The sequence below is a fragment of the Helianthus annuus genome, chromosome 4 (assembly GCF_002127325.2).
Source record: "Helianthus annuus cultivar XRQ/B chromosome 4, HanXRQr2.0-SUNRISE, whole genome shotgun sequence".
Lineage (NCBI taxonomy): Eukaryota > Viridiplantae > Streptophyta > Magnoliopsida > Asterales > Asteraceae > Helianthus > Helianthus annuus.
The window spans coordinates 79,122,980-79,137,879 of NC_035436.2; positions in this window are offsets into that span (position 1 = coordinate 79,122,980).

Consider the following 14,900-nt stretch of genomic DNA (forward strand, 5'->3'; position numbering starts at 1 on the left):
ACCACTAGCGGTCTAGGCACTTGATCCTATGACATAGATTGCTGATACTGGTACAGAAGTGCTAGTTCCTCGTCACGTGGCGGAACGGGTAGATGAAACGACTCCCAGAGCTTATCGTAATCGAACAAGAATCTTTGTCCGGGAAGTTGTGGTGATGGAGTGTGCTTCTGACAATCCACATGCTGAACTTGTATCACCTTCCCCAGGCACGGTACGAACACCCTCTTCAATGGGCTTGCGTAACCTACAAAGAAACCCTCATTTGATTTAGCACCAAATTTTCCATTCTCATCAATAAACGTACACGTAGACCCAAATGGCTCCAGAAATTCAAGATTCGGCTTATATCGGTGCAACAGCTCAAAGCATGTCTTTTTGTATTTTTTGACAGTGAGTACACGATTCAATGTGTAGCAGGCTGCAGATACTTCTTCGCTCCAGAAGAAGATTGGTAGTTTGGAATCAGCCAACATTGTGCGAGCTGTCTCTATTAGGGTCTGGTTCTTTCTTTCAGCAACGTCGTTCTGTTGTGGTGTGTATGGCGCACTGAATTCATGAAGAATTCCCTTTTCATTGCAAAACTCGTACATTTTGTTGTTTTTGAATTCCGTTCCGTTGTCACTACGAATTCTTCGGATCGGCAGCTTATAGACCGTTTCCATCTTCTTGAACAACACCATCAACGACTCAAAAGTTTGATCCTTTCTTTCTAAGCACACGACCCACGAGAATCTTGTAAATTCATCAGTCACCACCGAGCAGTACAAATCTCCACTGATGCTCTTTACGTTGACAGACCCGAAGAGATCCATGTGTAATCTCTCAACAGGTAACCTGATCGAATTAAGTATCTTCGGTGGGTGTGACTTCCGAGTCTGCTTCCCTTTTTTACAAGCTACACAATCATCAGACAAATGAAAACTCTTTAAGTTTACACCTTCTACCAAATCATTGTGTACTAGAAAACTCATTTTACGAACATGAATGTGGCCCATCTTTCGATGCCACATAATTGATTCTTTTTCCGTTGCTTTTGATTTTGACACGAAACATTGTTTTTGATGAGTTGTTGGTGTTGCATCAAGAATATATAAGTTGTTTTCCCGTGGAGTGCGCAACAACACCATCTTATCAGGGATTTTAAACCCTGGTTTTAAAATCACACACTCGTTCTTTGTGAAATGTATACTGAAGGATTTATCACATATTTGCGAAATACTAAGTAAATTGTTTTCCAACTCGAATGAGATAACACCATTCGTCAACGTTCCCTGTCCAACAATTCTCCCGCCTTGATTTCCGGCGAAGCCCACATAACTTCTGTTTATTGATTTGACGCCGTAAAGAAGAGCTAGCGTCCCTGTCATATGTCTCAATGCACCACTGTCCATGATCCACTTTGAAAGGATAGACTTGGGCAGCCCCTGCAAACATCAAATCAATTTATTCAAACAATGACGCCCATGATTTCTTAACCTCGGAAACACTGCCAAACACTACATCACACTTCTCATCTGTTTTAGGAAAGTTAAATGTGACATTAGGAACATCATCTTTCACAACTGATTTTACTTTGTTGTTAATCGGGGGAAACTCTGCAAGAAATTTGTCAAGTTCAGATTCAAATTCTGCAACATCATCTTTTAAAACCTTTGTTTCATTTTTTAACGCATTTCCATCTTTTTAACCTCGACTGATGGTTTCGACTTCGCAACCCATGATTGGTTTTCAAAAATTTTAGTTTTCGGATAAATTTTTGAAGTCTTGCGAGACTTGGAAGATTCGCCAACCTCGAAGATCGATTTTGGCTTATCCTCCGACTTCAAAGATTCACCTCTCTTTAAAATACGAATCGGAGAAACCATTGGTTTTTTACCTTTGTACCAATCGGTGACTTTGGTCGAGGTTTTTGAATAGTTGGTTTTTGAACAGTTTGTTTTTTAACAGGTTTTTCAAACACTTTCTTGCATTGTTTTGCCATGTGCCCGATTTCATTACAGCGATAACAGACTCTTTTGTCATATTCAACAAAAGTTGATTTGTCTGTCTCCTCTTTCAACTTTTTTGCTGCATTGAAATCGTCCACGGCTTTTTGACTAAAGATGTAGTCCTTTTCATCATCTACACTCGGTCCAGCAACAAAGATATCATTCATTTTCTCTTTTGGCTTAACCACCTGCTTAGCCGTCTTCTTCTCAAAACCGATCCCTTTGTTTTTAAAATTGTTTTTCTTGTTATTACCCTTACCTTCCCACTCTTTCTTTCCCGAGCTAGTAGGACGTGATGTAACAAAAGATTTTTTAGGTTTTGAAAAGAATTCTTTGTTATTAACCTCATCAATGTTCATTTCAACCAACTTAAAAACTTTCTCAACATTCTCAATCTTCACGTTCTGAAGAGGATACTCGAAATCGGAGTAAAGTTTGTTTGTTCCAATCATAGTGTATACCACCATAATCGGATCATCATTCGCACTCGTGTCCGATTTCGGTATGAAACGGTCCAAGAAATTACCCTCATCTTCAGACTCACTAACAGCTTTCTCAGATTGAGACTTCTCAGAGTTATCACTCTCTTCATCTAACACCTGATCGACAGCGGTTTTGATGACCTGTGATTCGTTGTCGGTGTCTGATGCAGAGAATGTAACATCAATGCTTTCAGGCAAATCATCCTCAGTTGATCTCAACTTGAGATTCAAAGCAGCTTCCACCCCATCTGGATATTTCTGTGTATAATGATTCCACATTGGGGGTGGAACACTGTTAAAGACTGGAGCAGCATGTGGCTGCTGTGGAACGATCTGTTCAAGGACATAGGATGAAGCCACATAACTCATCAATTTTTTTATCAATTCGATCATTTTCAATTTTAGCTAATTCAAGCTCTTTCTTTAGTGAAGCGATCGTGTCTAGATGAAAATTGACCTCAACTTTTTTATCAAACAATGTTGCTTTTACCAGTTTTGTTGCTTTGTCATTTTCAACACTCTCTTTTTGGATCATTTTAATTGACCTGGCAAGAGTGTCGTAAGCCTCTTTGATTTGTCTAAGGTCAAATTTTAGCATATCTGCATGATGTTTCAATTCCTGATACTTAGTGTCTTTCTCAAGACACTCCATGCACGGTTGTAAACACTTCTGGCATGGTGTTTCAGGGATTGAAACGACTTTCTCAACAACCTGTTCATCACAAGCAATTGTCACATCTTGTTTACTGACATTTTTCAACTCAGACTCAGACACTTTGACCTCCTGAACTCCAGATTTCTGATCTGACTCCTGTTTGACTGACACAGTACTGACAGACTCTGACTTCTCGAGATCTGAATCTACCTCTTTTAGCTTTCCCATGAGAGCTTTGTCAGCGATATCTTTCAATGTCTCTCCAGTCAACTCTTTTGTCACGTCTATCATTTCCTCGACAACTTCTTTCTTTTCTTCGTATGTTGGACACGATCTAGTCGTCGGTTCTTCGAAATAACTGCAAAAGATTCAAACACTTTAGGAGGCATTATCGATTTCATAGAACTTGCAAATACCTCCTGTTCTGACCGGTAATAGTAAACTTTTGCTGCGATTTCTTCAATGTTAATCACATTTTCAACAGGAATATCTTCAACAACCACTGAAACATCTTCAGCAACTATTTCAGACTCAGTCACCATTTCCGGTACTTCAACAATTTCTGCCATCATGGCCTGCCCATCACTACCAGGGATATATTTATCCCAGCTAAAACCTTCGGCAACTTTTTCATCATCTTGATTCACGATAAGAGCCTTCTCCGGTTTGTTTTCGATTTGCGGCCTCTGAACAGCAGGTTGTTGGTTAGCTCGATGATAGATCGCCTGCCTGTAATAATCGTTCGTGAACGGGTTCTGATGGTTGTTCACTTCTCGGTTCGGGCATTCTCTCTTGAAATGTCCACGTTCTTTACACTTGAAGCAGGTAACTTTTGATTTGTCGAACCCTAGCTTCTGATCAGGACCTGAGAGACTGTTTCTGCCTATTATCTCCATAAAGCGTTGTGCCCTTCTAACCAAACTTGCCATGCACCATTTTATATCATTCAATTCAAGCTCCTCGGGGTCGATCTGGTCGTAATCCTCTTTTGTCATATCCGGATTACCGATCCTTCCCGCCACTAAACCTTCATACGCCTCTAAAACGGAAGCAAGTAAAGCAATATGTTGTTTCGCGGCTTTTTCAGTAATTTCATTTCCATTCTTAATATTCACCGCGATGTTGCATTGCACCCCAGAAACGTAAGCCTGATTGTTGGAACTTGTAGAGCTTTGAAGTGATTGCTGCTCTGGAGCTTTGAAGTTTGGCTCATAGTTCGCAAACGGTGAAGACTTGTTTGATTGTGGAGTATTTGTAGAAACACTTGAATTTGTATCAGCACTGAAACCCGTTTGTATCTTTAGACTCTGATTTGTTATAACAGGTGTGCCACCTTTATAGTACAAAGATACATCTTGTTGTACACTTGCTGAATTCATCTTCCTTATCTTCAACAATTCCAATTCATGAGCTTCTATCTTTTCAATGAATGCGCTGAGATTCAAATTCACGAAATCCGAGTTGTTTTTCAACATCATTAAGTATGTGCCCCATTCATCATAAGGTAATGCGTCGGATAACATGTCAATCCATTCCTCGTCTGTCTTTGTAATCTCCAAGCTTTTCATTTCTACGACAAGATGGCAATAACGTTCAATCAACTGCTTCGTTATTTCACCCTTCATCCCGGTGAAAATGTCAAACTCTTTCTTGATTAAGGCTTTCTTGCTTTTAATCATAGATACGCTGCCTTGGAACTTCAACTTTAATGCTTGCCACATCGATTGCGAGTCGTCATCATGTTGTAACAGCACAAGAATATCTTCTTTTATGGCCTGTTGGAGAATACTGATCGTCTTCTTCTCCGCCTTAAAATCATTCTGTTCAGTCTCAGTCAAACTTCCAATGCCTTTCTGTAAGCCCAACCCATCAACTGGTGGAACATATTTTTTCTCTATCTTCATCCAACACTCAAAATGGTTGGCTTGTACCCAATTCTTGAAACGACCCGACCATCCGGCATACTCGTCTAAGTTCATCAGCTTTGGCGGTTTCTGCATTGTTCCTAGCTCATTCTCCATGTTGACATTTTGTACAATGCTTGTCGGATTTTGTGTTGCCGTCATGCCGCTACCCGCAAAAAGGTTGTAAAAATCTTGATTTTCCATTTTAGGTGACAAATTCTGAAAACTTTTTAACTATTTGGACAAACAGGTTACTTTTACTAAAAAACTTTCTACACAGACTGAATTCCTAACACGATATCACGAACGAAATGGACTTAAACTCTCAAACCATGATTTTACACTTAAAATGAATTTTAGAGCGAAATCACACTTTTAAGTTTGGAGCGAAATCAAAAGTTACTCTCTGGAGCGAAATCAGAAAGTGACTTTTGGAGCGAAATCAGAGATTAACACTCGAGCGAAATCAGATTTTGAAAACTTCGAAACGAAATCAACAGGTAATTCCGAGCGGAATCACCTTTGGAGTGAAATCAGTGATTGAATCTCGAGCGGAATCAGAATACACGAGCGGAATCACCGATTCCGCTTCTACTGCTCGAGCGGAATTAGAAATTTTGGAGCGAAATCAACCAAAAACACACTCGAGCGGAATCAGGTCTCGAGCCATTTTTAACCACTTTTAAGCTGTATTTTAATCTGAAACTCTCAAGGGTTTGTTAATTGTCAATTTTACACAATATGTCCAAATTTCAGTCCATTTTGTCCGTGGCAATCTCCAGAAACTCAAAAAATGTAGTAAAAAAAACTTTGATTCTGGTATTCTAACTCATAACTGGCTCTGATACCAATTGTAGGATCGTTATTGACGATCAAATGAGTCTATCAGAGCTAAACACCACTGTTTATGCAGCGGAAATACACAAACAACTTGAATCAAAGTAGAATGGAGTAGAAACAGAATGCAGATTACTTTAAACACGTTTTCTCATTAATACTTCTTAGAAAAATTCGGCAGCAGTTCGGCTACACAGTCGACATTCAGTTACAAATGAGAAAACATAAACAACTATATATAGTGGGGCTGATTCCGCTCCAAATGACATCATGTCATTTCGGGCGGAATCACTAGTTTGTGATTTCGCTCCAAATGACATAATGTCATTAGGAGCGGAATCAGGACTTAACAACACAAAGTTTACAAAACAGCCCCTATACAAGACAAAACTTACAAATATGACCCCTAGACCCTATACAAGCTTGACTAAGACTAAGACGTAGGCTTTAGACATTCGTGCACCAACAAAATCCTTTCAACAACAATTACTATTATCGAAAAGCGATTTATCATCAAGTTGCTCAACAGCCGCATCAACAGCAATCTTCACAAACTGCACATGCTAGGAAGGAGATTGAAGATTCACAGAAAGCGTATCTTGTTAATCAAGATGATGGAAGTTCATCAAAAGGATTCAGTTGGGATAAATATATTTCAGCTGATAGTAAAGCATGTCTGACAGATCAAGACGATGAAAGGCTTCCAAAAGATTTCAATTGGGATGATTATGATCCTAACAGAAAAGCAGATCATACAGCTTTTGTTGCTCAAGTTGTTAAAGATAATGCTGATGATTATACTGCTAAAGATTATTGGGCAGATAAAAAGAAAGAGCATTTAAAATTTCTAGCTGAAAGAGATGCAGAAAGAAGGAAAGGTAAGAATGATGAAGAAGAAGTCCGAGTGATAAAAGTCAAAGAAGTTCCAACTTTCGAGATTAAAAGGAAGTTATTGCAGAAAAGGTGTCTGAGAATTGTGAAAACTGTGAGACTATGAAGAAGCAAAACAATGAGTTGATTCACAACATGAACAGATTAAAAGAATCATATGATGTTTTGAACAAAGCCATGAATTAATACAATGAGTCAAGCAGTGAACAAGCTACAGCCATGAAGACACTCAATGGAGCATACATGATAAAACATGAAATGATCAATTATTACATTGGGATGTGTGCTGAGCTTGAATAGAAATTGGAAACTCAGAGAAGTAAAACTGAGAGAGTATACAAATTATTGAAAAGTTACTCATGTTCTTCTTATGTGATTGACAGGATTTACCCTACCGTGGAAGGCATGAAGGCGTTTGAAGAAGAAGCATCTGAAGAGAAGAAGTCTGAAACAAAAGAAGATACTGAAGTGAAGAATTCCGGTAAGAAACAAAGTGTTAGCTATAACAAGTGTCCACCACCGCTTGAAAATGGATATTCTCCACGAAATCCAAATTCAGAAAGAGTCTAAAAGGCAACCAACTTACAGTGGGAGTCTGAGCTTTTAGATAACTTGCCAAACAACATTGATGTCACGTTCACATCATCCGACACTGATCGTGAGTCCGAGACAATTAAGAAAGTTATCGATCAGGTGTTGGATAAAGATGAAACGGAGGAGTCAAAGTCAGAGTCAAAGTTTGAGTCTGACACTTCAAGTACAAAAGTCAAACAGGGCAAAAGAGTTTACAATAAAGAATTTATGCTATCAAAATCTAATTTGAATGACGAACCAATTAAAGTAGCGTATACTTTGAATGATTCTGACAAATTATATTCTGATGAGGAATTTCCAATAAGAGGTGTTAAAACTGAAATGATCAAAAAGGTTTTCAAACTGACAGAAATTAATATTTTTGAAATAAAAGATATAAATCTTTCTGGAAAATCTAAACAATACATCTCAAGAGATCAACAAAGGTTAAACAAGAAAAAGAGTTACAGTTCTGGTTCGGATTTTTGAAAGAAACCAAACCATAACGGTAATTTCAAAAGGAAAGGTCTTGGTTTTATTCTACCGAAAAATCATAAAAATGAGAAAATTTATAAACCAAAAATTGTATTTATTTCAGGGACATCATTAGAAGAGGAAAAAGAGCAAGTGTTCAAGAAGCAGACAAACAAAGAATTCCTTGCTAAGAAGCGAGATGAAATGAAGACGGATGTTGCTCAGTAGAAGAAGGAGACGAGAACCTGTTTTCAATGCAAAACAGTTGGTCACATTGCCAACAATTGTTCAAAGACAATCCAAACAAAACAGGGAGTCTCTGATAAACTGAAAGAAAAGATGGTTGATAATGAATCACCAACGAAACAATTCAAAGTTTTAAAAAATTCAAAGTTTGAGGTTGGTGAATGTTCAAAGAGTGTTTACGGAAGAAAGGTGAAACTTAACAACCAAAAGTGGGTTGTTAAGAAATCAAGTGATAGTTCTGGTGATGATTCTGACTCGTCAAAGTCAGAGCACGTGTTGTGATAAAAGAAGAAAAATCAGTGCCGCCATTGGATGATGAGAATTTTCCACCATTGCGGGCTGAAAATTGAAAGTCAAAAATTGGAAAAGTTGAGATTTCAAATCAATTCTTTTTTGAAAAGAAAGAATTTGATGTTGAAAAAGCCTTTAACCCCACAGTTCAAAATATGTTTCGAAAAATGATTGACGGGAAGGTCAAAGGGGTTAAATAATTTTATGAAAAGAAAATGAAGAAACCAGATGAAGATGGGTCATCCCAGGTTAGTAACTGGGATAGTACCTATCATGACTAAAATCTGGACTTGCCGGAGCTCCCAAGTTGGTAATCGTGGAGCATGAATCGGCATCATTATTGAAAAATTGTTTTTGAAAATTGAAAATTTTTTACAAGTGGTTGACTTGCCGGAACTCCCAGGTTGGTAATTGTGGAGTAGGAATCGGCATCTTTTTACATGTGGTATTTCAACCTACAAGTGACGATATTCTTAAAATTGTCATATTTGTTTGAAAAGCAAACCTACAAGTGGTTGAAAAGAGGTTTTCATCGTTAAGTGGTTAATCAAGGTCATTAAGTTGAACTTGATTTAACTATCATACAAATGGTTGAGAAAACAAAGTGATGATCATAACCCCATACAAGTGGTAAAATCAACAAAACTTATTTTCCGGAAAAACCATTTTGATTAAAACAAACTTAAGTGTTTTGAAATCATAATGGGATAATAGTTTGTTGTTAGGGGGAGTTCTGATTGTTTATGCCAAGTAGGTGGAGAATTGAAGCTTGAAAAAATAGTTGTCAGTTTATTTGTACAGTTTGTTTTCAAATTTTCCCAAAAAATCAAAAATTGAAACATATTTTTGATTTTAGGGGGAGTAATTCGAAAATTTGAAAAATCCAAAAACATGATAAAATCTAAAAAGCCAAAAACATTGAAAAATTCAAAAATGAGTTTTGTTGTGAAAAAGAGGAAATGATAGTACATTAGTGGACAATCACAACATGCTAAAGATTTGAAAAGTCAATTGTGATAAACGGTCTCACTGATGATGTGTTAGTAGGTTTTTACTCATTCAGTAGATTGTTTTTGAGATATAAACATAAATTTCAATGCTTACTTATCTTGTGGGGAATATTTCTCGGATATATGGGTAACCCCCGAAATCTTGTTTGAAAGATTTTCTATTTCTGACATACTAGGTCTTTGTGCGTGGTGATATCTGGGGTATTATACCAGGACTTCTGATTTTGCGGGAGCAATAGCCTAGTCCTCGTATAATACTTTGCATAAGCTTTAATCTTAAAGCCAGCCCTCAGCATAAAAAATGATGAAACATTGAAAAATACTAATCATGTGCTGTTGAAGAAAAGATCCCCAAACGGGACACACCTAAAGTCGAGCCATCATCTCATTGTCTAAACGGAAGTTCTAACCTGAACTCTCATGGTTTTGCATTCACCGTTTACAGATATCATTAGTGTACATTCACCTGTAAGACTGAATATAGAAATCTGGATATGGGAGTATATTCTGAGGTGGTACACGCGAATAAGTGCATTAAAACACTAAATTCGTATCTCGAAACAGTTGAACTTTGTGTAAAAATTTAAGTGGATCGATATACTGACAATCTATGTGAATCATTTAGAACTTAAAATGTCGAAAGCTTAACGGTGTTAGTGATTTGTCTCAAAAAACTGATATGATCCTCTTACACAAACTCGAAAAAATATTGTTTGTAAATATTTCTTTACTGCATTTCCTTTAAAATCAAAAATCAAAAAGATTTTCGACAACTGATGCTGGAGAGCTGATTTTCAAAATTCCGAGTGCTAAACATGATGAACAGTATTGAGTTGGGAAAGTTGATTTTGAAATGAAAATTATTTTACCCAAAAGTCAGTTGTTGATGATTAAACGATACCTGCAAATGATTTCGAAATTTGTCAAATTTGTTAAATTTGTGAAATTTATTGTGAGGTAGAGTTTGTGCAGGCAGAAGCAGCCAGGTTTTATTTCCTGAAGATATGCAGATATAAGATAGGTTCCGACCCCTGTGATGCAGAATAATGTAGAGCCAGGCAACGATCCTGAACCTGTGAAAACGGCGAAGTGTGATGAGCAGAGATTGAGCCAAGTTCTGATCCATGGGCTGAAGATTGTGAATTCCAGACTGCGATCCCAGCTTATCGAAAGGGGGAGTCTGAAGATGTAAGAGCCAGATTCGAATCCTGGTGATCATGCCAGATGTTAATTCTGAAGACAGCCAAGAGGGAGTGTATAGAGACAAGTTTCTGATCTTGGAGTTGTGCTCATACAAGCTGCTGATGCTGATGAACTTAAGAAATCAAGAGAAGAGAAGATAAGAGTCAGATTGAGATCCTAGAAGAGAGAAAGAGAAAAAGAGAAAGAGATTGATTGAGGATGCGCACAATGGAGAATCTTTGGAAAGAGTGAGAAGACTGATAAAGACTGAAGATGTGACAACCGAAGACTCAACACCGAAGACTTCATCAACATCCAAGGGGGAGTCTGTTGGTGCATATGTCTGTCGACTTCGTCTTGTATCGAGTCTTGTATTAGGTTGGATAGATCAGGGCACAAAATACGAGAAATATGTGAGACTGACCATTTCGCACCAAATGAAAAGAGACCATTTCGCACGAAATGGAGTTGTCCATTTCGTACGAAATGGCAAGTTCATTTCGTTTGATCTGTTTCGTGCGGAATGGAGCAGCCTATAAATACTTGCCTTGACCAATTCATTTGTAACGTTCTGATTCCGGTAGCGAAGCTCTGCCGAAGTGTCTCCAGCTTTGTAAAACGATCTGATATCAATACAGAGACAGTTTAAAGTGAATCTAAGTGCAAACCAGCTGAAATAACTCTGATACATCTGTTTTCGCCTTTTGTATTGGACGAGATCTCTTCTGAACGACTCGTTTGGTCGTGCAAACGATCCTACATAATGTAGATGGAAACAAATGTAATTGTGCAACTGCCCTCAATGCTGAAAAATGATAAAACCTATTTTGATTAAACTGGGACTCACTCGCCAGTGTTTCTTGCTGATAAAATGTTTTAAACACGTGTTTCAGGTAACTTAGTGTGAAGCCTATAAAAGCCAGCTGGAGAGCACTGAAGGCTTAGAAAAGTGGCCATAAAAGTTACCAGTTAAAAAGGAGAATTGTTTTCAATAATTAGGGTCATCCCTAAAAACATGTTTATAATGGAAACTTGGGGTTTTTCCCATGTATTTACTATTATTAAAAATATGGTGTTTTACTCTGATAAAATATTTCCTAACTACGGTCCTAATGAAAATTTCCGCTGCCAAATTAATAAACACCGATACCATCTGGTCTGAGTCTCATGGCTCTTGCTCCCGGGGAGGGGTCGCAGGTTGTGACAATAACAATAATCTCTCAGGATCGAACTAAATTTATGATGCTTTATTCATCGTATTATACTATATGGGAGTCTTGATTAAACTATGGGGAAACATAATTAAACGTTATGCTATGTGAAACAACTTGATCAAACTATGTGAAACATGTTGAACGTATTATGCTATTAAACAATGTGAAACTTGTTGAATGTTTTGTGATGTGTGAAACAACTTGAATCTTTTATGCAATCATGAGAAATTTTATGCTATGTTACGTGTTCGTGAAACTACACTACTAAATGAAACATTTTGATCAAGTCTCACTCGATTCTTACTCTGACTCTTTAGATATCGTCGAGTCGTCTCTCCAACCCACACAAGAGGTCAAAGGCCAACACTCAGAAAAAGATGATGTCTTTCTTGGCCGACCAGAGTGCACGCATTGTTCCCAAGATTGTATCTGAAATCCAGAGATCAAACACTCCTCCCTCCTCTGTCGACTCTAAAGCAGTCCAGCCTAAGCCTGTGAGCTTCAACTACAAACACTTTGTCTCTTGCAACCCTAAGCCTTTCACGGCAGTGATGGGGTGACTGCGATGCTGGAGTAGTTCGACAGCATAGAAGTTACCTTCATCAACAGTGAATGCCCTGAGCATCTAAAGACTAGGAATGCAACTAGTGTGTTTCAAGGCAGAGCTCTAGAATGGTGGACAAATGAGAGGAACATTCGCTCCAACAATGAAGCATATGCGTTACCCTGGGCCGAGGTTAGGGAAATGATGATGCTTGAATTCTGCCCTCCGCATGAGCAACAGAAACTTGAGGATGAATTCTGGCATCTGAAACAAGTGGGCGATGACAACTTGGCTTATACTACCCGTTTCAAGCAACTCAACATCATTGTGCCACACTTGTTGTCCACTCCTAAACGCATGATCTCCAAGTACATTCATGGGTTACCTCCTGCTATGCATGACGCCATTTGTGACAACCCGGGTCTTCAAGATCCTCCCTTGACACCTTACTTATAATTGTTTGTGTTGTAATTGATGCATACTTGATGGACTGTTGAACTGTCATGATATAGTGTTGTTTGTGAATAGTTGGGCCAATTCAACTTTTATAAACGGCGGACAACTTTTGTATTGCTTAATTCCTATTGGACCGTAAATGGTAGTGGGTTGACAACTATAATCAATTAAAGAATCATATGGCCGCTGAATATTAAGGATGAGATACTGATATACCATGTGACAATCTTAGCCGACAACATGGATTGTTGGTTCATTTTATTGGGCCGATATCTTGTCCAGTTGTTATTGTTAAGCCGACAAACAACATAGTTGATTGGGCCACGAGAATACCTGTCAGCAATGCAAGCCGGCCCCATCCATGAACAATTCTTAAGGTCTATGTATATCAGCCCATGTGCAGCCCACCTAATCCCATGTTGCATAAATCAAATATCAATCATGTCACGTGAAGTTGGGTTCAACTTTTGATATGTCATTTGCAACCCATGTGCTGAGAATTAATGAGGCCCATTATTCGATATCCATATCAAATCTCGGTCCAGTCAGATCTCATGTGTTCCAATGCATAACACATTGTAAACCTCAAGTTTCCCTAGACATGTGACGGCAGTAATAAACCCCCCCCCCCTCGAGACACCATCAAATTGGATCAAGTAATCGGTTAGTAAACGCATGCTTATGATAATCTCTATTTTATGATCTTGTATATGCGTAATCATGATTTAGCAAATTATACATGTATGTTTATGTTATGTCCTGGTATGACTGGAACGATGTTATGCGTTGTTATGAGCATGGAATCGTTGAATGTTTAAGTATACATATATGTGTCTACTGATTGTTGGTTGTGTTTATATATTTTGTAGAATGAACTAGGGCTGCTTTAACGTATTGAAAACAATATATTGATCATGTGATAAAGGTGTCGGGTGCGGTTAAATGGCTAGATTATAAGGTCACGAGTTGATCAGATTCATGGTAAATAATCTAGTGAACCAAACTACAAATCAGTCACTCAATGATGGATATATACAACACTGTTTGGCTTGAATTAGGAATAATGATGACGCGATGATGTAGTGAGTTGTAACGTATGATAAAACGGTGGCGTATGCTACCGACACGAGGACGAACATTTAACTATAGGATCCGGTTGAATTTGTAGGTTATCATGATGTTGTGAATTAAGGAAATTGTGTGTCCATTGTCTAGGCGTCACATAGGTACGGTTCAATTGGTAATTACACCTTAACAATTCATTAGCGAGTAGGATATCCTGTTACGTAATTCGGATTGCTAGATTTCACAAAATTGCATCACTGTTAAAATAAGGGATACTAGTTAGTGGGTGTTGGGCCGGTTAATTGGAAGTCATGAACATGAAATTCATTTAGTTTTACATCACAATCTGGGCCGAATACTTGACCGGTTGCACACATGATTAGTTGGGCTGTCATTTGCTAAATGAATTGCTGGCCCTATTGGACTGAACCATCTGTGATTGGGCCGCACCCCTAGTCCTTGCTTGGCCATACTGTTTGAATGATAACCATGAATTAGTCCAGCACACGCTAGTTGTGTCGGATGTTTATGGGTTAGGAACATAATGATTTCGATTATACCCCCCCCCTGACCCAACATACACACAGGTAGCATTGGGTTGCTTAACCAGTTGAGCCCGGATGGTTTTATGAAAGATGTTGTGTAACTGTGGACCCTACGTTTGTTCGTTAAAGTGTTATATGTTATAGAGTATGGTTCGTTAGAGGTTGCTTACTAAACTGCCATTGACGGTTATATGAATTCCCAAGTTGCATGATGATATGTGTTTTACTTGTTCATTACTTGCATAATGTGATACGTGGTTTATGTGTACACGGAACTAACTATCACCTGGTAACCATATTAGGATTTGGTTGACCAACTGTAAACAAGTAATTAATCATACCGAGCAAACCAAGGTGAGTTCACTGCACTTTTCTAAGCATGCGTCCCGGTGGTTTAGGACATCTGGTAAACGTTTCTAAAGGGAATACTGGGTAAACTGTTTATTTGGGATGTTGGTTATTGAACACAGTATAAATCATGTAATACCCCATACATCTACCGTGTTGCTGAAGAAGCAACTAGGTATTTAGTTGATAGCGCTA